At 47.9% G+C, this 26536-nt stretch overlaps 1 pseudogene; it reads right to left on the bottom strand.

Moving 5' to 3' along the window:
- Nucleotides 1-3100: 3100 nt before the first annotated feature.
- Nucleotides 3101-9131, bottom strand: LOC121566243 (annotated as a pseudogene).
- Between the last annotated feature and the right edge of the window lie 17405 nt (nucleotides 9132-26536).

Genomic DNA, 26536 nt, shown 5'->3' with positions numbered 1-26536 from the left:
CACATCGACGGGACGCGTTGTCTCAGGCGGGAGGCACGATAGGGAAATTGCCCATAATCGGCCAACCACTGAAGGCCTGGCTGCTGAGAGGGACAGGCTAGAGCGCCGTGGGTTATCTGATGCAGTGATCAGGACCATACAGGGTTCACGTGCCAGTTCCACTTCTAAGATGTATGCCAGTAGATGGAACGTGTTTTCACGATGGTGTGTCACACAAGGTGTAGACCCCATGAGCTGTCAGGTGGAGAGTATTCTCTCTTTTCTACAGCTCATGTTTGATAAGCAAAAATCGCCTGCCACTATTAGGGTGTTTGCAGCAGCGATTTCAGCTTGTCATGAGGGGTTTGGCAGAGACAATGTCTTTAGCCACCCTCTAGTGAAACGCTTCCTATTAGGAACGCGGCGACTTAGGCCAACACCTAGAGTCACGCTTCCTCAGTGGGATTTGGCTTTGGTACTCGAAGCGCTATGTAAGTCGCCGTTCGAGCCATTGAATCAAATACCCCTCAAGATGCTGTCTATTAAGACAGCACTGTTGCTCGCTTTGACTACAGCTAAGCGGGTTAGTGATTTGTGTGCTCTTTCGACGAGACCTGACTGCCTGGCCATCAATGGTGACCTGAGCAGAGCAGTGTTACGTCCTAACCCGGCATTTGTGCCGAAGGTTATTAAGAGTTCATATAGGTCACAGACCGTGGAGCTGTGGGCTTTTTCTCCTCCTCCTCATAGAGAGAGGAGTGAGGAAAAGCTCCATCGCCTGTGCCCGGTACGCGCTTTGGCGTGTTACGTCGAGCGCACAGCAGCGATTAGGTCATCGCCTCAGTTGTTTGTGTGTCACGGTGCGGCTGCACTAGGTAGACCACTTTCAAAACAGCGGTTGTCTCACTGGCTTTGTGAAGGCATTGAGACAGCTTATGAGGCAGCAGGGCAGCAATTGCCTCAGGGTATCAGAGCTCACTCCACTCGTGGAGTAGCGGCTTCTACTGCCCTTTTCAGAGGAACAGGGGTAGAGGATATCTGTAGAGCAGCATCCTGGTCGACGCCGTCTCCATTTATCCGTTTCTATCTCTTAGATATGTCTTCTAACTCTCTGGCTCGATCTGTACTCAGCGTGGCTGAAGGGAGATCTTGAGCAAGATAGAGAGGAGAAGCAGGACTGTGGACACAGGTTTCCATCAGGTCCGCTTTGGTTAAGAAGACGTGTTTTTTGATAGATGTGTTTTCTAACTCTTTGGCTCGGTCTGTACTCAGCATAGCTGAAGGGAGATCTTGAGCTAGGAAGAGAGGAAAAAGCAGGACTATGGACAAGGTTTCCATCAGGTCCGCTTTGGATAAGAAAACATATTTTGTGGCATGAATCCTGACTGACAGGTTCAGTACAGTAGAGGCATGCGTTGATTGACAGAAGGTGAGGTCATCTATCTGCTTGTTCAGTTTAGTATGACTCATGTTTTGTTCCTGCCCACTAATCTCTGGGATTCCATTGAGTGAGTGAGGCGGTCTACCGCGTTTACAATGTAGAGTGACACTTGGTGTCATTCCATTAGTGGTTGGTAGTGTTTTCACAGGATATTGAGGCACATCTATCTGCTAGTACAGATTAGTATGGCTTCTATTCTGGTGATCTGCCCACTAGTCATTGGCATTGCCATTGGACTAGGTGGTGCGGGTCTTTAACCGATGACGCGGTATATTGTGACGCCCGTAGGGGTTTTTAGTTGCAGTACTGCGGGACTCGGTTGCAGCCATTGCTAGGCCTGACCTTCTCGTTTCGATGGGAAGTGTTAGGCTCGGCAGGGAGTACATTTTGGAGCGCTACGCTCCGCCTTAAACCACTAGGAGCAGAGCTCCCCTATGGGGCGGAGCTCCACGATATAGAACGATTAGTTACCGGAGTGTAACTCCAGTTCTATGAGTGGAGCGGAGCCCCATAGGACTTAAGGCCCTGCCGACCCTCTCTAGTCTCGCTGAAGAAAAATATCTCGGGAGGCTGATTGAGGGGAGGCATCCCCTCTTATAGGGACACCTGTACTCCTATTGGCTGTAGGTGTGTGCATAATTTTGTCTCAGGCTGTCGCTGCCTTAGGGCAGAGGGTAAACCACTAGGAGCAGAGCTCCCCTATGGGGCTCCGCTCCACTCATAGAACTGGAGTTACACTCCGGTAACTAATCGTTCAGCGTAGCTAGGTTGTACGGTCAGCCTCCTCACCTCATCCGCAGCCTTTTCAAATTCAGCCTCGAGAAGAGAAAAAAAAGTTTTGTATTGCGCTCCTTGTGGGGACCAAAGAATCGATTCCCATCCAAAATCCTATTTTCCTTAACCCTAAATCTAACCCTTAACCTAACATTAACCCAAACCCTAACCCTAATTGTAACCCTAAACCTAAAATAGTATTTAGTCCCCACTTGTCAAAATGTTCTTGTTTTACTATCCTTGTGAGGACTTCTGGTACCACAAGGTCAGTTAAACAAAACCACACACATAATTTCCCCTATATACTGAGAATAATATGTAAATCAGCGGATGCTGAAAATACTTCCACACCACATTGTGTCAAAATATTTGTATCCGACTTAAAAATAAGTTGAATACCTTAACACCCCAAAAATTCTCCCTATGACAAAATCAGTCCTATATGCCACACACATCAGTTAAAATGCATGTGTCTACACGAAGCTATTTGCAGTAGCGTCATAATAGATTCGCTGCAAAAAAACTGTTTTAAAAAGAAATGCATGACACCTAGAAGGTATCTAACATTTTAAACAGATGATTGTTAGTTACTGCACATAAAAACAAAAAATAACGAGGTTTCTGTTTACCATAGACATGTTGTTCCCCAGAAAAAGACCCAGCTACTCCTTACATGTGGGAATGCTCACTTCCGTGATTTCATATGGGAGTTGTCTTACCTTTAACCCTTGAGTAGGTGGTGGTGACATCTCAAATTCCATTGGAAAGCAATGAAATGAGAGGTGACAAATGCATTAGCCTATAGCTACCACAAGAGGACAGCATGTGTCCACAGTCTCTCTCCAGGTCAGTAAGGAGTGAGACAATAAAATTTCATTCATGAACTTCTACATAACAATGAATTGGTAAGTTGTGGAAAATACTGTGTTTATTCTGAAAATAAGCACTATCAAAATATACATGTCTTTGATTTCATTTTGTGGATAAACCAATGGAAATTCGTACATTTAACAGAACCACAAGTGACGCAAGAAAAAATTTAACAGTCAGAGAATATAAAATAGCTCTTACAATTTCAGATGTACCATTGAGTCACCATGACAGCAGGTTTATTTGATCATTCAATAAAATTAGTACATTTTATACAATGTCATATTTAAATTATACCTATATCACAGTGTAACTTCAACACAGAAACAAAACATGAGCCATCCTCGACTGGGTTTGGTGCCAGCAACAATTTGGGACTTGATAGTACATTTCTCCAATCTTTGACACACATTTGATCTTTGAAAGACTCTGACCAGGTAAAGTCTAAACATTATAGTGCATTCATTGACGCGTAAAAACAGTGCAACAATAATCTAAGGCAGAAAATATAAAGGTCTATTTTCTAAACACATCTCCGAGCAGTAAGAAGCGATTACACAGCAGAAGCAGGCATGACACCCCCAAACAACCGATGACATTGTTGTGAGTTGCAACATTTTGGCTCTGACTGACCTTAGCGTCAGGGCAGGCAAATCAGACAGCTGAGCCAGATTCAGCCGCGAGCAGGACAGAGCTGAGGCATCTAACAGTACTACAAGTACAGCCTCAGATGCCCAGGCTTCGCTCACATTGAAGTGAAAGCCTGAGACAGAGGCTACTACAAGTACAATGTATTTTATTTTGATTTGTGTGATAGCATTGGATGCCCAGTATTTGACTGGCTAAGAGACTAGTAGGAAGACAATGACAATGTCTGGTTTCCAGTTTAGTTAAAGGGAGTAGCGGCAGCAAATTTAAAAGCAGCACTATAATAGCCATTTCCGAAATGCATAACTGTACATGTGCCGGAGGCTTAGTGAGCAATACAACCATAGTTCATTTCTCTTGATAAATATACCAAGGTAAACAGTAGTGCTATAGATGAAATGGCATCCAAACAAGTAGCATGTTCACTAGTAAAACAAAGGCCATTGAAATCCCTAAATTGTTTTTGATGCATAAGGCTACTGTTGGTGATATTCCATCCCTTATAATGACACGGTCAGTACTTCTCTCCCATCGCCACTTGCCTGTGTGTGTGTGTGTCTTCCATGCTTCCTTCATTCAACCCTGCATGTAAGACTAAACCAAGCATCTCTCTCAAACATTACTGATGTCATCCTGTGATGGCCCGTTACACTCGTCCTCAGGCAGTGTGAAGCGGATGGCTCGGCTCGGCTCTTCTCCCAACCCCTCCTGATACGACTCAGCCGGAGAGCCACACACGGCAGGGACAGAGCCAGCCTCCCCAGCAGCACAGCCAGCGGCAGGGCCAGCACCAGCAGGAAGGTGGTAGAAGCGATACTGCTCCGGGTCCAAGCCCCGGTCCCAGCCGTAGGTCAGCGTGTGGAGGGTGGCCATCACCAGGGCGGTGTAGCCAAGTCTGGACTAGAGGGGAGAAAACGTATTTGAATTGAACTGAATCTGGGTGATAGCCGGCTTCAGATGTACTCACTATAAGTTAATTTGGTTTGAAATCCAGTTTTTTTTTATTCAATACAATGTCAGGTCGTGAGATCCGATGGTGATGGCCCATTTTATATTGAACGTTTTAAAAAATACACTTCTGAACTTATAAATCCCCCAATACTCCATCCATACCCAATCAAACCCCTTTATGAAAGACTGTAAATGCAAACGAGGTTGGCCTACCCAGATGTACAGAACACCGGGGATCTGGCTGTTGACCTTTGAACCTTCTACATAACCTAATAACTCAACATCTTAGTGAGGTGAAAGGAAGTGGTGACTTGAGTGGTATATTATATGTGCAGTATATTAGCTCACGAGTGTAGTAAAGAGGCCCAAGGGGACAGTATGACCTACAAGCTCAACATTTGTCCTTAATGAGCCCCTGTAGTCAGCGCGTGTGTGTGTCTGTGTGTGTGTTCCCTCTAATTATTAGCACAGTACAGGGCACTACAGAGAGCAGCTGAATTATAATTACCCTTGACAGGCGGGAAGGTTCACTGTCGTGACTCACCCATTTCATCCCCATCCCTAAGTATACTGAACAAAAATATAAACGCAACATGTAAAGTGTTGGTCCCATGTTTCATGAGCTGAAATAAAAAATCCCAGAAATGTTCCACAAGCACAAAAAGCTTATTTTTCTTACATTTTGTGCACAAATTTGTTTACATCCCTGTTAGTGAGCATTTCTCCTTTGCCAAGATAATCCATCCACTTGACAGGTGTGGCATATCAAGAAGCTGATTAAACAGCATGATCATCACACAGGTTCACGTTGTGCTGAGGACAATAAAAGGCCACTTTAAAATGTGCAGTTTTGTCACAACACAATGCCAGAGATGTCTCAAGTTTTGAGGGAGTGTACAATTGGCATGCTGACTGCAGGAATGTCCACCAGAGCTGTTGCCAGAGAATTGAATGTTCATTTCTCTACCATAAGCTGCCTCCAATAAAATTTTACAGAATTTGGCAGTACATCCAACTGGCCTCACAACCGCAGACCACATGTAACCACACCAGCCCAGGAACTCCACATCCGGCTTCTTCACCTGCGGGATCGTCAGAGGGAGGGTGGGGGGTATGCTGAGGAGTATTTCTGTCCGTAATAAAGCCCTTTTGTGGGGAAAAACTCATTCTGATTGGCTGGGCCTGGCTTCCCAGTGGGTGAGCCTATTCCCTCCAGGGCCCACCCATGGCTGCACTGCTGCCCAGTCATGTGAAATCCATAGATTAGGGCCTAATTTATTTATTTAAATTGACTATTTTCCTTATAAGAACTGTAACTCAGTAAAATCGTTGAGATTGTTGCATTTATACTTTTGTTCAGTATACATGTTTATTACTTTTATACTTAATGCATCTCATTTTACCAATAATTATACAAGGCTCTGTTAAGAAAGTCTGGGCAAGTTAACAGTTCCTAATACCAGCCTAACTCACTTAAAGCCATGTCCGTCTGTCGTCCGCACTATGAATCAGCAGGACTGAACTCACTACATTATGTCTGGCTGGCTGCAAGCTTAAGGGACTGCAAGACTGTAATCTTGATGGAGAATAATGCTCAAATGTTTTACTGCGGCTCCGGGCTGTTGGCAGACAGGCCATTCTGACAGGCCAAGCAGAACCCAGGCCTTTTATCACAGGGACTAGCAGCATGTGACTAATCTGGCGCCCGACTGGATCAGCTTAACATACATATGAAGGGGAAGTTCTAAAAGCTCCAAAGAAGGACAAATCCCTGGAAAATGGAACCATTATAGTAAAGTTCCCCCTTTATGAATTCCGAGGCATGCGAGAAGAAGAGTTGACACGCATAGCTCAGAGGTTGTCTTTCTACAGTAGGCTACAATGTTAATGTGTTTTGCCAGTCTTCGACTGCTCCATTGACTTACTGCTCATGTACACAGAAAAGGTGTGTGTGTGCAAATGTGCTGACCTGTACGAAGCTGAACTCCCTCCAGTTGAGAGATTTGCCCACGGTGGGCAGTGAGGAGATAGCCAGCAGAGAGAGCAGGCCCAGGGCCAGGATGCCTATAGACAGATACAGCTCCATCCTTCACACCTTCTCCTCTACCCACGAGTCCTCCTGGCCTGCCTTCACCTGCACAGCAAACACACATTGTTGCTTACTGTGAGGTCAGGTGGTTACACTATAATATGCATAATCCATTACAAATGTTTTACCATATTGAAAACGTTATAAATGCTGATGAGTAGAAATGTTTTTAATGCTTATGTTTAGACCCATACATTTATACTTCAATACTAATTCATTTATAGTATGTAGGCTACACTATTCATAAATAGTTTGATGACGCTTTCTCACCTGTTTGAAGGCAGCATTGAGCAGACTGTAGCGTGCAGACCTGCGCATGGGCAAACACAGGCTATAGACGGCATGCAGGGCTGCGCAGAGGAAGGCACAGAGGCCCAACTGCTTCCGAAGCTGCAGCCAGCGATCCAACCAGTTGGGGAAGCGCCTGTACTTGGTGCCCCACGACAGCTGCAGGAAGGCAGCCACGAGGCCCGGCAGGTAGACCAGAGCCAGGGTCACCAAGGCCACCGAGGGGAGAGTCACGTTTACCACCTCCACCGGCATTTTGTAGAATGCGCTCTTCCCCGCCGTGGCGTAAGGGTGGATGACGTCACGTAGGAAGTTGTAGGCGTAGAAGAAGAGGAAAAGGCAGAGGGTGGAGAGACAAGGGAGACGCCACGAAGGGAAGAGGTACAGGGGGGTGTTCTCTATCTCCTGGGCAGAGGAGAGGCGGCCATGTCAACAGGGATGAAGCCTAGACTGCGGCAGATCTGGAGTACAGCGCTCTTGGCCCTACTGCTGTCACTGCAAATCAGCACCTGGATAGTAAAGAGAAGAGTGTCAGCTAAGGGAAGGGAATCTTCACCAAGGAGAACCCAACTGAAGAGACACTATACTTCACCAATAGCCTACCCTACATCACATCGTTTAGCTACAGTGACATCGTATGACCAACACCTGTGAGAATATGGTTGCAAGATGAGAATGTGTGAAACATCTAACATTACATAAACTGCAGACATTGTCCGGTTTAGAGCAAAAAATATATAAAAACTGTACGTCCAAATGTCATTCAGAGTAGTAATGTCTGTCTGTATGTCTCTTCTCTGGCACTGTTGTGTGTTCAGAGGACTTAGGCCTTACCTGTCTGCTGCCGTCCCGTGGCCCCGTCTGCAGGCTCCAGGCCGAGATCACATTGAAGCCCTTCACCACACTGCTCTCTGGGAAGATATCGGCCAGCTGCTCCGCGTAGGACTGCTTATCCCTGTTGATCTTAGTACCGTTACTAACATCCACCAGAATCTTCCCCACTAGCGGCTCCCTCAGCCCAGCCAGGGTGGAGTAGTGCTCGGGGAAGAGGGCCACGAACACCAGGTCGGCCTGGGTGGCAGCCTGGTGCTGGGTGGTCACCTCAGCCTCCTCGGGAAAGAGGGAGGCACAGCGCTTGGGGTTGCGGCTGCCCACCACCACCCGGTACCCGGAAGCTACCAGCCCGGTGGCTAAGGAGCGGGACAAGTCACCTGTGCCCAGGATGCCAACCAAGGGGGTACCTGGATCGGAAATTGAGGTTTTGAGGTGTCTGGGGCTGGGGCTGGGGCTGGCACCACCCCATATTAGAGGCTTCTTCATCTCCTCCTGGGGCATCCTGTCCTGCGCTGAAAAAAACAAAAGGTCACTAACAGTGTCACATGTCTATCAATAGACAATTGTGTCTGTGCAGCATTCAATGTAAAGATGATTTTGTTATTGACACAAATTAACACTGATGTACTACTTGATTCAACTGGCAAACTAGCTAGCTAGCTAATGCAACCTGCTTATAACTGCTATAGCTAGCTAGCTAGCTAACTAACTAACTAACTAACTCTACTACACTACTACTACTACTACTACTACTACTACTACTACTACTCCTCCTCCTCCTCCTCCTCGCAGGCTAACGAAGTTACTAGCTAGACATCCTTTATTTGTGCACACCTCTTGCAGGTGTACTGCCTTCAATACTTAGACAATGAGGTATTGAAGCCAGGGCTACGCAAATTGATATTCTAGCTAGCTACTCCTACTCCAAAGGAGAACTCATGTTAGCTAGCTAACAGTTAGCTAGCTGAGCTGGCTACCTACCTGTCCTTGCTTGCTAGCTAAGAAAGTTATCTAGCTAACATTTGGGCAAAAATATAGAACACAGAAGTACCAACTATTTTCGACAAAATTGGTAAACTTCTATAAATGTCCTATGTATACTTTAACTAACTAGCTACAGCAAAACAGTAGACACAAATAACTTTTTAATTCATCTTGGTTGGCTCACCTCCTTTCTTGACGTCTGTGTATTTTTGTCCTATGCTCATAACTTTGTGACGCAGAAATCTGTCCCCACCCCAACCGCGCCTCTGTGTGAAGAAGATACATTCCTCGCCAAACTGACATGAAAGCTGACCTACAGTAGGCTAGGACTGGCCCATTAAGTTAACAGTAGCTACAGTATAAGTTATTCCTAGCAAGAAGACAGTAGACAACCCATAATTAACATGGTTCGAAAAGCTCTGACTCTTATGTAAATGAGTGACATGAGTAGGCTACATCTGAATGTTATGTGACTCCAGTGCCATGCCACTCCTATGAAATGATAAGTGATCTAATGAGAATGAGATATGACAAGGTTTTGTCTCTATCCAGATTCAGGAGATTCAAGGCTACTTGATTCAAGGCTACAGTGCATAGGCCTACATAATGTAAGTAGGCTAAAGACAATTAACCAACGACTGTAGCAGTCCGTTCCATTTCATAAGATGGTTATGAAGACATTTCTGTCAGCCACCGCCTTATATTGCTGCAGCATTTTAGGCCACTTTAAACTCTGACTTTACACTCCGAGATCCGTTATGGCATCAGTGTCTGTGGTTAACTTTAATCTCAGCAGACAGCTCTATCTGGGCTCATGTTGGATGCCAGGCATGTCCGAACTATTTCCCCGCCTCCTTGCTCCCAAGCCCTGGCTGCTCCTCCGTATTACTGTAACCTTCCCGGCTCCGTCGGTCAAGATGAGCGTGGAAAGCTGGGATTTCTGTGGAAAGCCTCAGCCTTGATCACAGAATCACACAAATATATGACCATCAGCAGCCGTCCGTGACAGATTTGGAGTGTAATATCACACTGATCCATCTTGTAATCTATAAATCACAGAGCATTTAATGTGATTTATTGGAAATAAATGACTGTCTTTGATACAGGACCACATTTTTTTCATGAAGATTGTATACATATTTCATATACATTAGCCTATGTTTCAGTCTATTTTAACATCTAAGATTTCCCTTCATGCCAACAACTGTAAGAATGCATTTGCTGGCCTCCTGAGTGGCGCAGTGGTCTAAGGCACTGCATCGCAGTGCTAGAGGTGTCACTACAGACCTGGGTTCGATCCCAGGCTGTGTCGCAGTTGGCTGCGACCGGGAGACCCATGAGGTGGCGCACAATTGGCTCAGCGTCATCCTGGTTAGGGGAGGGTTTGGTCGGCCGGGATGTCCTTGTCCCGTTGTGCTCTAGCAACTCCTTGCGGCGGGCTGGGCGCATGCACGCTGACATCGGTCGCCAGTTGTACGGTGTTTCCCGCCGACACATTGGTGCGGCTGGCTTCTGGGTTAAGTGAGCAGTGTGTCAAGAAGCAGAGCGGCTTGGCGGGGTCGTGTTTCGGAGGATGTGTGGCAATGGACCTTCGCCTCTCTCTCGAGTCCGTACGGGAGTTGCAGCGATGGGACAAGACTGTAACTACCAATTGGGGAGAATAATGCATTTGCCTACCAGCAGCAGATAACCATTGTCACATTCAGTTTGCTTATAGTGAGGTGTTAAGTTATTTATCTTCTACAACATGTTTTAAGTTTTTAATGTAAAGATTTGATTTGTAACAGAACAAGGGACTACCGGTCACTCTGTGACCTCTAGGGTCAAAGGTCAACAGAAATCCAGCCAAGTCTAAAAACCTTCCTCCACGTCATCCACTGGCACCATGTCAACCACTGCCCAAATCTTTTCATTATGAGCTGGGCAGTGGGCACTAATGCAGCCCAGGGGACCATGACTCTGTGAGTCCAGTCTTACTGCATCAGATAACGCAGACTGGGCTGGAGAACTGGGTCAGGCTAGAGTTGGAGCCTGGGAGCAGACATTTATAGCCAGCAGTAGCAACGCATGTTCAATGTGTAGACAATGGAACACTTTGGTGCTTCAAAATCGGACACATACACAGAGAGTGGCGCAGATCAATGTCAAATGCTGTGTTTAGCTGGGATTCGATCTTTAATTTTGCTGAAATTTTGCTGATGATATTTCAATGGGCATTGCTCATTTGAATCACATAATTTCAAAAAATGTATTGCATTGTACCAGTTATTATTATTCACCAACTACTTCTCAGATATAGTTCAATGTGTCAAATCGGAGGGCCTGTTGTCTGGACCTATGGCAGTCTCTATGGGGGTGCCAAAGGGTTCAATTCTTGGGCCGACTCTTTTCTCTGTGTATATCAATGATGTCGCTCTTGCTGCTGGTGACTCTCAGTTCCACCTCTACGCAGACGACACCATTTTGTATACATCTGGCCCTTCATTGGACACTGTGTTAACAAACCTCTAAATGAGCTTCAATGCCATACAACACTCCTTCAGTAGCCTCCAACTGCTCTTAAACACTAGTAAAACTAAATGCTTACTCTTCAATCGAACGCTGCTGGCACCCGCCCACCCGACTAGAATCACTACTCTCGACGGGTCTGACCTAGAGTATGTGGACAACTACAAATACCTAGGTGTCTGGTTAGACTGTAAACTCTCCTTCCAGACTCACATTAAGAATCTCCAATCCAAAGTTAAATCTAGAATCGCTTCCTATTTCGCAACAAAGCCTCCTTCACTCATGCTGCCAAACATGCCCTCGTAAAACTGACTATCCTACCGATCCTTGACTTCGGCTGTCACAAGCTGGGCTTGGACTCCGGTCTCAGATGTGGAGAGCTGGGGGTTCTACCCCTTAGCCACAGAGGAGGTATAGTTGGACCCAAATGAAACACCCAAGGCAATACTCCAGGCAAGTAGATTTAATGTAAAAACAAAGGTTCTTCGCACTTCAAAAATAGTCCAACAAAAAGTTCTTCTCAGAAAGAGGTATATTAACAGAGGTAGAGTAACAAAACAGGAGGCAAAACAAAATAACTCCACGAGGGGAGAAAAACAAACTAAAGATAACTTAGAAAACCTTACTTGGAAAGACACGGTGGGACAAAGCAGGAGACACATAGCCAGGACTCAAAAACCAAGTGAGAAACAAGGGGAAAACACACAGCTAAAATACTCTAGGGGAAACAAGGCACAGGTGACCTGGATCAAGCTAATAAGGACACACGAGGAAGAACTAAGGCAGAGGGGGAACACAGATGACCTCTAGAGGCCCGGAGACAAACAGGAGGCAGGAAGCTGACAGGACCCCCTCCTCTAGGAACGACTCCTGACGTTCCTTCCAGAACACCCTGGCCTCAGGGTGCGAAAATCTCGGATCAAACCTGGGTCCAGGATGTCCCTGGCTGGAACCCAGGAGCGCTCCTTCTGGCCCGTAGCCCTCCCAGTCCACCAGATACTGCAGAGAGTTCTGGACCCTCCGGGAGTCCAGTATCCGGCGGACTGTGTAGGCTGGCTGGCCGTCAATGATCCTGGGAGGTGGCGGGGTCTGCGTGGGGGGCAAAGGGAGAAGACAAGACAGGTTTAAGTAGTGAAACATGGAAAGTGGGGTTAATTCTAAGGGAGCGAGGGAGAACCAAACGATAAGAAACAGGGTTAACTTTTCTAGCTATGCGGAAAGGGCCAATGTATCTCTGGGAAAGCTTCTTGGATTCGACCCGAGGGGCAGGTTCTTAGTGGCCAACCAAACTCTCTGACCAGCTCGGAAACTAGGGCCCGTCCGGCGTGGCGATTAGCCTGACTTTGGTATCTCTGGGAGGTCCGAAGGAGGGTACACCTGGCCTTCTTCCAGGTCCGCCACAGCGTTGGACAAAGCGCTGGGCCGAGGGGAACACCAACTTGCGCCTCTTCCTCTGGAAATAATGGAGGGTTGTAACCGAACTGGCATTCGAAGGGGGACAATCCGGTGGCTGAGGACTGAGGGTGTTGTGGGCATATTCAGCCCAAATGATATAGGTGGCCCAAGACGTGGGATTACTGGCCGCCATACACCGCAGGGTGGTCTCCAGATCCTGATTAATCCGTTCCGTTTGGCCATTAGACTCTGGATGGAACCCCGACGATAGGCTGGCTGTGGCCCCAATAAGCCTGCAGAAGGCCCCCAAAACCGGGACGAGAATTGGGGACCTCGGTCGGAGACCACGTCCAGGGGAATACCAAATATCCGGAAGACATGGTTCATGAGGAGCTCAGCAGTCTCCTTAGCCGAGGGCAGCTTGGGCAGGGGAATAAACCGGGCAGCCTTAGAGAACCGGTCTACCACCACTAGGATGACGGTGTTGCCCTGGGATGGAGGAAGTCCCGTAACAAAGTCCAGAGAAAGGTGTGACCATGGCCTTCGAGGAACAGGTAAGGGATGGAGCAGTCCCTGGGGTCGCTGGCGTGTCGACTTTCCCTGGTTGCACACAGGGGCAGGCCTCAACATAGACCTGCACGTCCTTCTTGATGGACGGCCACCAAAACCGCCGTCGGAGGAATTCCAGTGTGCGAGCACTGCCTGGATGGCATGTCAAGGGCGACTCATGACCCCACTGCAAGACACGGGCCCGAACAGAGAGAGGAACGTACAGGCGACCGGCAGGACCACCGCCTGGATCGGGCTCATGGACAAGGGCTTCAGTGCACCCTCTTCTAGTTCCCACTGAAGAGGTGCGACGATCCTAGACCTCGGAATAATCGATGCCAAGGGCTTCTCTTGTACCTCGGGAGAATAGGCTCGAGACAGGGCATCCGGCTTGACGTTCTTGGTGCCAGGTCGGTAAGACAGGAGGAACTGGAATCGATTAAAGAAAAGGGACCATCGTGCTTGCCGAGGGTTCATCCGCTTAGCCTGTTGGGAGATATTCCAGGTTCTTGTGGTCTGTGAGAACCTGGAAAGGGTGCTGAGCCCTCAAGCCAATGGCGCCACTCTTCCAAGGCCAGTTTTACCGCAAGCAACTCTCGATCCCCCACGTGGTAGTTGCGCTCGGCCTCAGACAGGCGGCGAGACATGAAGGCACAAGGGTGTAATCTCCCATCCTCACCCCTCTGTGACAGGACGGCTCCCACCCCCCACCTCTGAGGCGTCCACCTCCACCACGAAAGGTCTTTCTGGGTCAGGGATCACCAGAATCGGAGCAGAAGTGAAGCGGCGCTTGAGATCCTCGAAGGCCCCTGCTGCTTCCGACCCCAGTGAATCTTGGTCCCTCCTCCCTTGGTAAGCGTCGTCAAGGGGGCTACCACCGAGCTGAAATTCTTAATGAACTTCCGATAGAAGTTAGAAAAGCCAATGAACCGTTGAACCTCCTTGACCGTGGCAGGTGTGGGCCAGCAGTGGACCGCTTTGACCTTCTTGGGATCCATCTCTAGGTGCCCGGGAGTGACAATAAACCCTGAGAAACTGAGTCTGAGAAACATGAAATTCACACTTCTCAGGTTTAACGTAGAGGTGATTGTCAAGGAGCCTCTGGAGAACCCCTGCTAACATGCCCCTCATGCTCCTTCTGTGACCTCGAGAAGATGAGGATATCGTCCAGGTACACGAAGACGAACAGATTAAGCATATCCCGGAGAACATCATTAATCAGGGCTTGGAATACCGCGGGGCATTGGTGAGCCCGAACGGCATCACCCGATATTCATAGTGCCCCGTGGGCGTGTTGAACGCCGTCTTCCATTCGCCTCCTTGCCGGATCCGCACGAGATGGTAAGCATTGCGGAGATCCAGTTTAGTAAAAAATGGAAGCCCCTTGAAGCAGCTCAAAAGCAGTGGCCATGAGAGGAAGGGGTATCGATTCCGAACCGTGATCTTGTTGAGTCCCCGGTAATCAATACAAGGCCTAAGACCCCGTCTTTCTTTTCAACAAAAAAGAAGCCCGCCCCAGCCGGGGAAGTAGAGGCATAGATGAGGCCGGCTGCCAAGGACACCTTAATGTAGGTGTCCATAGCTGCGTGCTCGGGGAGGACAAGGAAAAGATCCGACCTCTAGGAGGGCAGCACCCAGGGAGTAGATCAATGGCACAGTCATACGTGCGATGAGGCGGTAAGGAAGTAGCCCGGGCCTTGCTGAACACTGCCTTGAACCGATGGTAAACACTGGGGGACTCGGGAGACGTCAACAGACTCTTGAAACTGGGTACTAGGGGCTGAGGGACTCTGAAGCATGCAGGTGAGTTGGCAAGTGGGACCCCAGCTTAGAATGGTGCCAGTAGGCCAGTCGATCTGGGGATTATGTCTGCATAGCCAAGGGTGACCCAGGATAATAGGATACTCGGGAGAGTCAATGAGATAGAAGGTCTCCTCCTGCTGGTGTTGAGAGATGGTAAGTCGCAGGGACTGAGTCGCCTCTGTAACCTTTCCTGGTTCCAGAGGTCTGCCATCTAAGGCTGTAACTGCCTGGGGTTGAGGAAGTAGTTGGGTAGGGATCTTAAGTTCCTTAGCCAAGGTTACATCCAGGAAATCACCTGCGGCACCGGAATCGATCATAGCCTGGACCCGATGCTGGTGGCCCTCCCAGGACAGAGTGGCTGGAATAGCCAGGACAGCGTTAGTAGGAGGAGCTCTAATTCTCCCCATCACAGCCCTCCTGTAGCTGGGCGGGACAGGCGTTTTCCCGAAAGCTCGGGGCAAGTGGAGCGGAAGTGGCCGGCAACCCCGCAGTAGAGGCACCGACGCTCCCTCATGCGACGTTCCCTTTCGTTGGGAGAAAGCCTGGAACGGCCTAACTGCATGCTCTCCGGGGAATCCTGGAGCAGTTCAGGAGCCGGGGAAGCTCTGAATGACGGAGTCCAAACAGGAGAAACAGAGCTGCTCCGAGGAACTTGGGACTGAGACACCTGGCGGCGAGCCGTTCTCCGCTCTCTTAGACGATTGTCCAGGCGGATGGCCAAGGCTATGAGGGACTCGAGATCTCCAGCTGGTTCTCGGGTGGCTAACTCATCTTGAAGGGGCTCAGATAACCCTCCTGAAAACAGACCCTCAGCGCTTCATCATTCCATCCGCTCCTTGCTGCTATGGTCCGGAAATCAATGGCAAAATCTGCCATGCTTCGGGGGCCCTGACGGAGAGACAGTAGGCGCTTGGAAGCCTCCCGCCCACTGACAGGATGATCGAACACCCGCTTGAACTCTTCTACAAATGCAGCGTGGGAGTCACAACAGGCCTCCTGGGACTGCCACACCGCAGAGGCCCAGGCGAGCGCCTTGTCTGAAAGGAGGGTAATGATGTAGGCAATCTTGGAATGGTCTGTGGGAAAACTTGAGGGTTGGAGCTCGAAGGTGAGGGAGCATTGGGTGAGGAAACCCTGGCAAGAGCTTGGATCCCCAGAAAAGGGCTTGGGAGGTGGTAGTCGGGGCTCCGCCACTAGAGAAGGCCTGTCGTCACTGGGGGGTGACCTGGGGGAAGGGAGAGGACCAGGGAGGCGTTCAAAGAGCTGGCGGAGGGAACTCATCATTTTGGCCAGGAGTTGAGAATGACTAGCCATCAGCTCTTCTTGTCGGCTGAGAAACGGCTTCATGGCGCTGGAAAGAAGCCTCATGTCGAGTGATCACCGCCAACAGGTCCTGGGAACTGAGTGTTTCTGGGTCCATGATTGACTTGGTTTTTCTGTCACAAGCTGGGCTTGGACTCCGGTCTCAGATGTGGAGAGCTGGGGGTTCTACCCCTTAGCCACAGAGGAGGTATAGTTGGACCCAAATGAAACACCCAAGGCAATACTCCAGGCAAGTAGATTTAATGTAAAAACAAAGGTTCTTCGCACTTCAAAAATAGTCCAACAAAAGTTCTTCTCAGAAAGAGGTATATTAACAGAGGTAGAGTAACAAAACAGGAGGCAAAACAAAATAACTCCACGAGGGAGAAAAACAAACTAAAGATAACTTAGAAAACCTTACTTGGAAAGACACGGTGGGACAAAGCAGGAGACACATAGCCAGGACTCAAAAACCAAGTGAGAAACAAGGGGAAAACACACAGCTAAAATACTCTAGGGGGAAACAAGGCACAGGTGACCTGGATCAAGCTAATAAGGACACACGAGGAAGAACTAAGGCAGAGGGGAACACAGATGACCTCTAGAGGCCCGGAGACAAACAGGAGGCAGGAAGCTGACATCGGCGATGTAATTTACAAAATAGCCTCCAACACTCTACTCAGCAAATTGGATGTAGTCTATCACAGTGCCATCCATTTTGGCACCAAAGCCCCATATACTACCCCCCCACTGTGACCTGTACGCTCTTGTTGGCTGGTCCTCACTACATATTAGTCGCCAAACCCACTGGGTCCAGATCATCTATAAATCACTGCTAGGCAAATCCCCGCCTTATCTTAGCTCATTGGTCACCATAGCAACACCCACCCGTAGTATGCGCTCCAGCAGGTATATCTCACTGGTCATCCCCAAAGCCAACACCTCCTTTGGCCGCCATTCCTTCCAGTTCTCTGCTGCCAATGACTGGAACGAATTGCAAAAATCTCTGAAGCTGGAGACTCTTATCTCCCTCACTAACTTTAAGCATCAGTTGTCAGAGCACCTTACCGATCACTGCACCTGTACACAGCCCATCTGAAATGAGCCCACCCAACTACCTCATCCCTATATTGTTATTTATTTTGCTCATTTGCACCCCAGTATCTCTATTTGCACATCATCTCTTGCACATCTATCATTCCAGTGTTAATACTAATTGTAATTATTTTGCACTATAGCCTATTTATTGCCTTACCTCCATAACTTGCTACATTTGCACACACCTGTATATATATTTTCTGTTGTATTTTTGACTTTATGTTTTGTTTTACCCCATATGTAACTCTGTTGTTGTTTTTATCGCGACTTCTTTGCTTTATCTTGGCCAGTTCGCAGTTGTAAATGAGAACTTGTTCTCAACTGGCTTACCTGGTCAAATAAAGGTGAAATAAAAATTTAAAAAATATTCTGCATGTTCCTAACTAAGGTTGGATATGCTGGGCTATGTGACGTTTGATTGAGTCCTATACCTCCATTGGCATCTGAAAACATAGCATCCTCCTGACGAGTTGTGTGATTAGGGACATTGTACCTAATGACTGTATCACAGGGCAGCAGTTCATTGCAATGACCTCCATAGCATGGATAGTGGTGCACCATCCCGTCCTCTTTCCCCTTGTTTTGTTATCGCCCAAAGGTGTATTGTACAAATCCCTGGGAAAGGTCACATCAGCAGCCATGTGAGTAATGAGGCAGTAAGCATTTATCCTTTGTTGATGGAAACAAATGTGTTTCTACTGAACTGGATGGAGCACAGATAAGAGTTTGGTTTCACTTGTGCTAAATGAAACAGGTCCAACTTAATATACAATTGATCCTCAGATAAAAGCTCATACATTTTACTTGTATTCTTATGTGAGTGGTGTGGTGCATTTCTTTGATTGATTGAAATGTAATGGATGCTATATATAGAAAACAGAGGGGGAGTTTTGAGATCCATTATACACATTGTGGATCATACGAGAACCAGTGTACCGAGATTCCTTTCCTTTTCAAACACAACAGCTTGCCATATCTTTGGCCACTCAGAAACTCTACATCGCCTTGAGTTATGCAGTTACTCTGATGTGGGTCAACCATGTCATGTTGTCCTTCTCTTTGAGGAACTGTTTGATCTGGACTTGAAATGACTCTAATGCAAACCTACATACTTTTATGACCACTAATCTCTTTATGTGTACGTTTTCAGTGACCTGTTACTATATCATTTTGGATTTCGAGATTAGCGAGATAATCCAGATAGTAAAGTGATAACATGAGATTGAATCTGTCTTGGAGATAGCCAGGCCTGTTGCTGATGAAATGATAGCTCAAGTCCACCCACCTCCTAAGGGATATGTCTGGATCTGACATTGTGCCAGCAGCCAGCATCAGCTCACGTCCTCCACGTGTTAGTCTATCAACAATGGGACTCTGATAGTGTTAGGTTGAATCACTCTTTTTCGTGTCTGAGATAGAGAGATTATGTTTTCACATGCAATGGTGGGAAAAGCAGGACATCAATTATATGGGCAATGTAATCTTGATATGGGATGTCCATCACCTTATTTGTGTGGCTTTATTCCTCTTAGAAAAACCTACCAATATCACAGAAATACAAACATTTAAACTGGCTACGGATTCACACATAATTTTGGTATCTTTGGTATCCAATGGACTGATAGTGTGGGAGTGCTGGTTTAACATCTACTGTAGTTACAATGAATAAATAACAGGCATAAGCAAACTTTGTCTCATTGGATTTTATAAGAAGTATTATAAGCACAAGATGCTTGAGTTTATTTATTTTTTCTAAGTATGCTATGCTCCACTGCATCCTTTTTTCTGGCAAAATAGCCTATGTGAGAAAGAGAAAATTAGTGACATCCCTTACCACAAACATAGTTTACTGTTGAAAAGGTGCACTTATATCAACCTCAGAATTACATTGACTAAAATAGATTAATTTGGATTGTTGTGGCAAAAAGGTGAGCTGGATTAAATAATGTAGTACCTAAAAAAGCCTTAAAATGTCCAGGGAAGAGTCAACACATGTAGAAGTCCCAGGGGTGGACATGTGATCCCAACCAGAGTCCCATTCACCATCATCTGAACACAAATCAGAGAGTCTTAATCAATTGTTAACTAAATGTAAACCATGTGCTAGAGAAAAAAAACATTAATTGAAGTCTGAACCCTGTTAGGATATAGAGTAGTCAATGGTGGACATTATTTTGCTCACCAGCCCAATCAGGCTTGTTACAAGAGTAGAGAGGATATTTACTATCCAAAAGGTCACTTACCTTCCGGCACACACACTCGGTGAGAGAGGTCTGAGCATGTGAGCCAGGGCAGTGTTCTGATATTCCAGGCCCAGCTTTGGTAGTTGTACCTGGATAACCTGAATATTTGCTAATTGGAGCACCTGTTACGAATGGAAATCAGTGTTATATAAGGTATATGACTAGCTCATCTGACTCACTCTCTCTCTCTCTCTCTCTCTCTCTCTCTCTCTCTCTCTCTCTCTCTCTCTCTCTCTCTCTCTCTCTCTCTCTCTCTCTCTCTCTCTCTCTCTCTCTCTCTCTCTCTCTCTCTCTCTCTCTCTCTCTCTCTCTCTCTCTCTCTCTCTCTCTCTCTCTCTCTCTCTCTCTGTGTGAAATGTGAGCTAGCTAAAGCATAATCACCTGCTTTCACTGAATATGGGTTAACTCCATTTTGGGCTCTTTGGAAACCCTGTGGTGGAGGTGAATCTAAGAAATCCTTGGCCCTTTGGAAACCCTGTGGTGGAGGTGAATGGAAGACATTCTGGGCCCCTTTGGCAACCCTGTGGTGGAGGTGAATCGAACCAATTCTGGGCCCTTTGGCAACCCTGTGGTGGAGGGAAATAATCCGATAGGCAGGGAGGAGGTGGAGTACTTTTGGTCTGTGGAACTGAAGTTTCCATGTCTTTTTGTCTTTTTTTTATGTTGCTTCAGCAGACCCTTCAGCTCAAACATGACATGCTTCATAATTGGGCGATGGGCAGCTCAGCCACGATGAGCTTCACTGGTGGAGAGATGGGAAGCTCAAACATGATGGGCTTCACTAGTGGAGAGATGGGCAGCTCAGCTACGATGGGCTTCACTGGTGGAGAGATGGGAAACTCAACCATGATGGGCTTCACTGGTGGAAAGATGGGAAGCTCAACCATGATTGGCTTCACTGGTGGAGAGATGGGAAGCTCAACCACGATGGGCTTCACTGGTGGAGAGATGGGAAGCTCAACCATGATTGGCTTCACTGGTGGAGAGATGGGCAGCTCAACCACAATGGGCTTCACTGGTGGAGAGATGGGAAGCTCAACCACAATGGGCTTCACTGGTGGAGAGATGGGAAGCTCAACCATGATGGGCTTCACTGGTGGAGAGATGGGCAGCTCAGCCACGATGGGCTTCACTGGTGGAGAGATGGGAAGCTCAACCAAGATGGGCTTCACTGGTGGAGAGATGGGAAGCTCAGCCACGATGGGCTTCACTGGTGGAGAGATGGGCAGCTCAACCACAATGGGCTTCACTGGTGGAGAGATGGGAAGCTCAACCATGATGGGCTTCACTGGTGGAGAGATGGGCAGCTCAGCCACGATGGGCTTCACTGGTGGAGAGATGGGCAGCTCAACCACAATGGGCTTCACTGGTGGAGAGATGGGAAGCTCAACCATGATGGGCTTCACTGGTGGAGAGATGGGCAGCTCAGCCACGATGGGCTTCACTGGTGGAGAGATGGGAAGCTCATCCATGATGGGCTTCACTGGTGGAGAGATGGGCAGCTCAGCCACGATGGGCTTCACTGGTGGAGAGATGGGAAGCTCAACCAAGATGGGCTTCACTGGTGGAGAGATGGGAAGCTCAGCCACGATGGGCTTCACTGGTGGAGAGATGGGCAGCTCAACCACAATGGGCTTCACTGGTGGAGAGATGGGCAGCTCAACCACAATGGGCTTCACTGGTGGAGAGATGGGAAGCTCAACCATGATGGGCTTCACTGGTGGAGAGATGGGCAGCTCAGCCACGATGGGCTTCACTGGTGGAGAGATGGGCAGCTCAGCCACGATGGGCTTCACTGGTGGAGAGATGGGCTATAGATAGTGGTATAGAAAGAGAAGTTTAGTCCAGAAACAACATATAATCAATTACAATGTAATAGACGCATGGCCTAAAACATATCTGTTTGCTTACTTATGAATATGCAAACCATAATAATCATCCCCTCCCTCATCATCCATTCTAACTCTGCTGTCTCATCCAACGAATAAACATACCTGTGCCCTACTCTGTGAGAACAACAGGGTAACACAATACCACATGAAGAACTTAGATTGGTACTCCTGACACTTCTGCCATGCAATCTCAATCATCTCCTCAAGAGTCCCAACGCTACAGGAGAGGAAACACACCAGGTTGTTTAGAATGTGTGGAAAGAGGCTTCATACCGTGGATACGAAACAGTCTTTATATTTCAGATCAGAACTCAATCTAGGTACTCTGGGTAATCCAGGTAATCTGAAACTCCATTACATTGGTCCAACATCTCAATCAACTTCACTGTAAAGGCAGTGTAATCATAGCACTCCAATTCCCAAAATGAATGTATCTGGTGGATTGTGTAGCTGTGCAGATGTCAATGCTGTGTTAACGAACAAAGTGCTTACTTTGCAAGAGGCCAAGGGGATGCTGCGAGGAATCCAGGCTGCTCCTGTGGGCTCTGCTGAGGGAGATCAGAGGAAGTAGGGAGGGGGAGATGGGCAGGAGCATCGACAATCTGAGAAGAACCAGCCTCTATTTCCCATTTGGCCCCTTGACCAGGTTGATCCTGGTCATACTTGTACGCATACTCATAGTTGTACTCGTTGTTGTTTAGGGTCCACCTCTCTGTAAAAAGAATGAGAGCAGAAGCTTGATCCTCTCATTTCCATAAAGGAATGGTAATACAATGATTAAACCAAGACCCAACAGAGGTGTGAAATGCTTACCCCAATGGCCATGTTCTTCATTCCAGTGGAAATATCCATAATCATCGCCCACGTAAAACCCGTCTGCATCAGCCTTAACAACATAATCAACATGGAGACAGTCAGGTGAGAACAACTTTAAAGAGCAAAACCTGTTATCAAAGCAAAAAGCTGGAAGGTACAGTATAAATTGAATCCCTTTTAATGTTCTCAGAATGTATTGGAGAAAACATTGTACCGAGACCTTTTAAAGCTAGAATCCTTAATTGAAACAATAACAAGCGGACACCCCACCTCTCTTTTGGTAAAAAACTAAGGGATGGGCCTGGAGAAATATAACCACTCTCAAATTCAGACAGAGCTGGCCATCCATGATATCAAAATTACAGTTTTAACCATGTTTTAAGGTTATACAGTGTTGTTTTCATTACATTTACATTGTTTACACACATTGGAGTAAAACAAGCTTCTATTTTGGGTTCTGATGGGGTACATATGACAGTTGAATTAAGATCATGAGGCATTTATAATTATATTCTTCAAGAATCAAATGGGTATATATCATTAACCTCTTAAGGATCGTACACTTTCTTTTTGCCTAAAATGACATACCCAAATCTAAATGCCTGTAGCTCAGGACCTGAAGCAAGGATATGCATATTCTTGATACCATTTTAAAGGAAACACTTTGAAGTTTGTGAAAATGTGAAATGAATGTAGGAGAATATAACACATTAGGATCTGGTAAAAGATAATACAAACAAAAAAACATGTGTTTTCTATATATTTTTTTGTTCCATCATCTTTGAAATGCAAGAGAAAGGCCACAATATAATAATGCTGTTTAGGCACAATTTAGATTAATCAGAGCAAGATTACTGAATGTAACGCACATTATTTACCTTCAGAGAGGTGAATGTATCAAACCAGTTGCCGTAGAGGTTAATTAATAAGTCCAACAATGGATGTAGCAACTAAGGGTTCTAGTTTTAAGGAACCAAACAGCTAATGTTGGGAATATCTTGAAAAACTTCCAGTCCTAGACCTATGTCCCTGGAATCTTCTGACTGTAACATCATACTACTGACATTCCATGGACCAAAAGAAAACGTATTGAATGTTGCCAGAACTTCCTGGAGAAATACGTTACATAAAGAACATTATAAACTGGGTGGTTTGAGCCCTGAATGCTGATTGGCTGACAGCCGTGGTATATCAGACCGTATACCATGGGTATGACAAAACACTTATTTTTTCTACTCTAATTACGTTGGTAACCAGTTTATAATAGCAATAAGGCACCTCTGGGGTTTGTGATATATGGCCAATATACCATGGCTGAGGGCTGTGTCCAGGCACTCCACGTTGCGTTTTGCCTTTGCATCGTCGCATAAGAACAGCCCCTTAGCCTTGGTATTGTAATGACCCAGCTGGGTCATAAAGTAAAAGAGAGACGGGCACCAGGTGTACAGGCAGAACACAGGTTTATTCCTAAATGGGCTATTGTTCAGGCCACAACCCACGCCGCTAAACCTCAAACATACACAAATAGAACATGTCAAATCAAGGGTCCCGAACAGAAGAGAGAGATGAGACCGTAACCCCTATTTAATCATTCCCAAAATCCCGCGGGATTACCCATCATACCCCCCAACCTTTCCATCTGTCCTGGCATATTTAACCCCTGCTAGTACCCATGAGAACGATAACACATCCATGAACACAGAACACAATACAGGGTCGTTACATAGCCCCCTCCTTTCTAAACCCTAGCCCCTAGGGTTACAAAACAAAATCCTTAAAACGACCCGGAGGTCGCATCAGTCTCTTGTGCCTTCCCTTGACTCTCACTGGTGGACCCCCAGAACACTCATCTGCCCCAATGTCATTTCCAGCACCCCCCGAAGAGGCAGCCCCCGTCCCAGGCTCAGCTTGCATTAGAGTCTCCTCGCTAGACTGTCCCCGTGTGCTCACATCAGAGTCCTCACTTCCATTCCCTACCGTTTTCCTCCCTCTGTAGGGCGCCAATCGGTCCCGGTGGACCACCACCTTCCTGCCCCGTGGAGGAACCTCCACCCGGTACGTCACCTCCCCCACTCTCTCTATCACCAGGCACGGCCCCACCCAGGCACTGTCCAGCTTTGGGCACCGCCCCTTCTTGCGCGTGGGGTTGTGAAGCCACACGCGCGTTCTCCCGCTCCCAAAGTGCCTCCCCCTAGCGCGTGAGTCATAGTGGCGCTTTTGGCGCATTCCTGCGTTCTCGAGTTGCTCTCTTGCGAAGGTGTGAGCCGCTTCTAACCGGGTTCTGCAGTCGACGAACATAGTTCGGGCCAGGCAAAACCCCGTCGTCGTTATCAGGAGGGTGGCCAAACGTCAGTTCGGCTGGGGTGCGCAACTCACGACCCTAACATTAGTAGCGCTGGGGAGCACGCAGTCGATTCCTGAACAGCCGACCTCACATGCCATGAGAATAAACGGTAAGTGGGTGTCCCAATCTCTCTGGTGTTTTGAGGTAACGATAGCCAGCTGTTGTGCTAATGTTCTGTTAAATCTTTCCACCAGCCCATCACTCTGGGGATGAAGCGGAGTAGTGCGCGTCTTCTCCGCGCCTAACCGTCTACACAACTCTGAGAACACCCGTGACTCAAAGTTTCTCCCCTGGTCGCTGTGTATAGACTGTGGCACCCCGAACCGACTGATTATTCCCCCTACCAATGCATCAGCTACTGTTTCTGCCTCCTGGTCTGGGAGAGCGTAAGCCTCTGGCCACTTGGTGAAGTAGTCCATAGCAGTTAGAATCCACCTGTTACCGCTGTCTGTGATTGGAAACGGTCCAACTATGTCTACCCCCAGTCTCTCCATGGGCTCCCCTACTGGGAATTGTTGTAGGAGGGCGTATGACTGACCTGGAGGTCCTTTCTTAGCAGCACACTCATCGCACTGCCTGCAAAAGTCCTCCACATCCCTCCTGTGCCTGGCCCAATAGAAGCCTTACGTACGCGCTTTAACGCTTTGGAGACCCCAAAATGCCCTGCGCCTACTCCCCGTGAAGCTGCTGTAACACGCTCCCCTTGCAGCCTTTTTGGGAACCACTACCTGCCACGTCATTTCTCCAGTAGCTGGCTTTTCCACCCCCTCTGGAGCACTCCCTCAGCCACTCTAAGGACTGAGAATTTAGCCCAGAGTCCTTTGGTGACTGGTGATAGAGGGGCTACTTCCCCCATGGCGGTCGTCTTCTCTCTTCCACCCACCCCAGCACAGGACGCAGCTCTGCGTCCTCCTCCTGGCGACGCTCCACTCCCCGACGTCCACAGCCTCAAGCTCCCGGCACTCTGTCACTCCTCAGCTGACTCACCGTGGCGGTGACTCCCTCCTCCATGCACAGTTCCCTCTCTCGCTCCACCCGTTTGGCGCAGTACCCACAGCCGTCCTCAGCACACGGGCGGCGGGACAAGGCGTCTCGCATTGCTGTGGCGAAGGCCGGCCCTGTGCTCCACCTGGAAGTCGTAGGGTTGCAGCTCCTCCAACCAGCGGGCGATCTGACCCTCTGGCTCCTTGAAGGAGAGAAGCCACTGCAGGGGCGGAGTGATCCGTCCGCACCACAAACGGCAGGCCCCCCAGGTAGTACTTGAAATGGCGTACTGCTGCCACGACAGCCAAAAAGCTCCCCCCTTGTCACGCAGTAGCGTTTTTCCAGCCTTATCAAAAGTTCTGCTGTAATAAGCTACTACGTGCTCCCCGTCAGAACCACGCTGAGCCAGCACGGCCCCCAAGCCCTCATTGCTTGCATCGGTGTCCAGAATAAACGGACGGTTTGGGTCTGGTGAGGACAGGACAGGGGCCTCCACCAGGGCACGTTTGAGGGCCTCAAACGCCCGCTGGTGCTCTTCGGTCCACTGAAAGACAGTGTCCTTCTTGAGAAGGTGGTTCAAAGGAGCTGCTATCCCCGCAAACCCTTTCACAAACCTACGATAGTAGGATGCCAGACCCAGGAAGCTCTTAACCTCCTTTTTTTTCCTTTGGAATTGGCCACCCCCTCACAGCCTCCACTTTGTCTGGCAACGTGCTGATACCCTCACCACCCAGCTGATGACCC

The sequence above is a fragment of the Coregonus clupeaformis genome, unplaced genomic scaffold (assembly GCF_020615455.1).
Source record: "Coregonus clupeaformis isolate EN_2021a unplaced genomic scaffold, ASM2061545v1 scaf2528, whole genome shotgun sequence".
Taxonomy (NCBI): domain Eukaryota; kingdom Metazoa; phylum Chordata; class Actinopteri; order Salmoniformes; family Salmonidae; genus Coregonus; species Coregonus clupeaformis.
The sequence above is the reverse complement of the archived record's forward strand: the minus strand, read 5'-3'. Positions and strand labels throughout refer to the sequence as shown.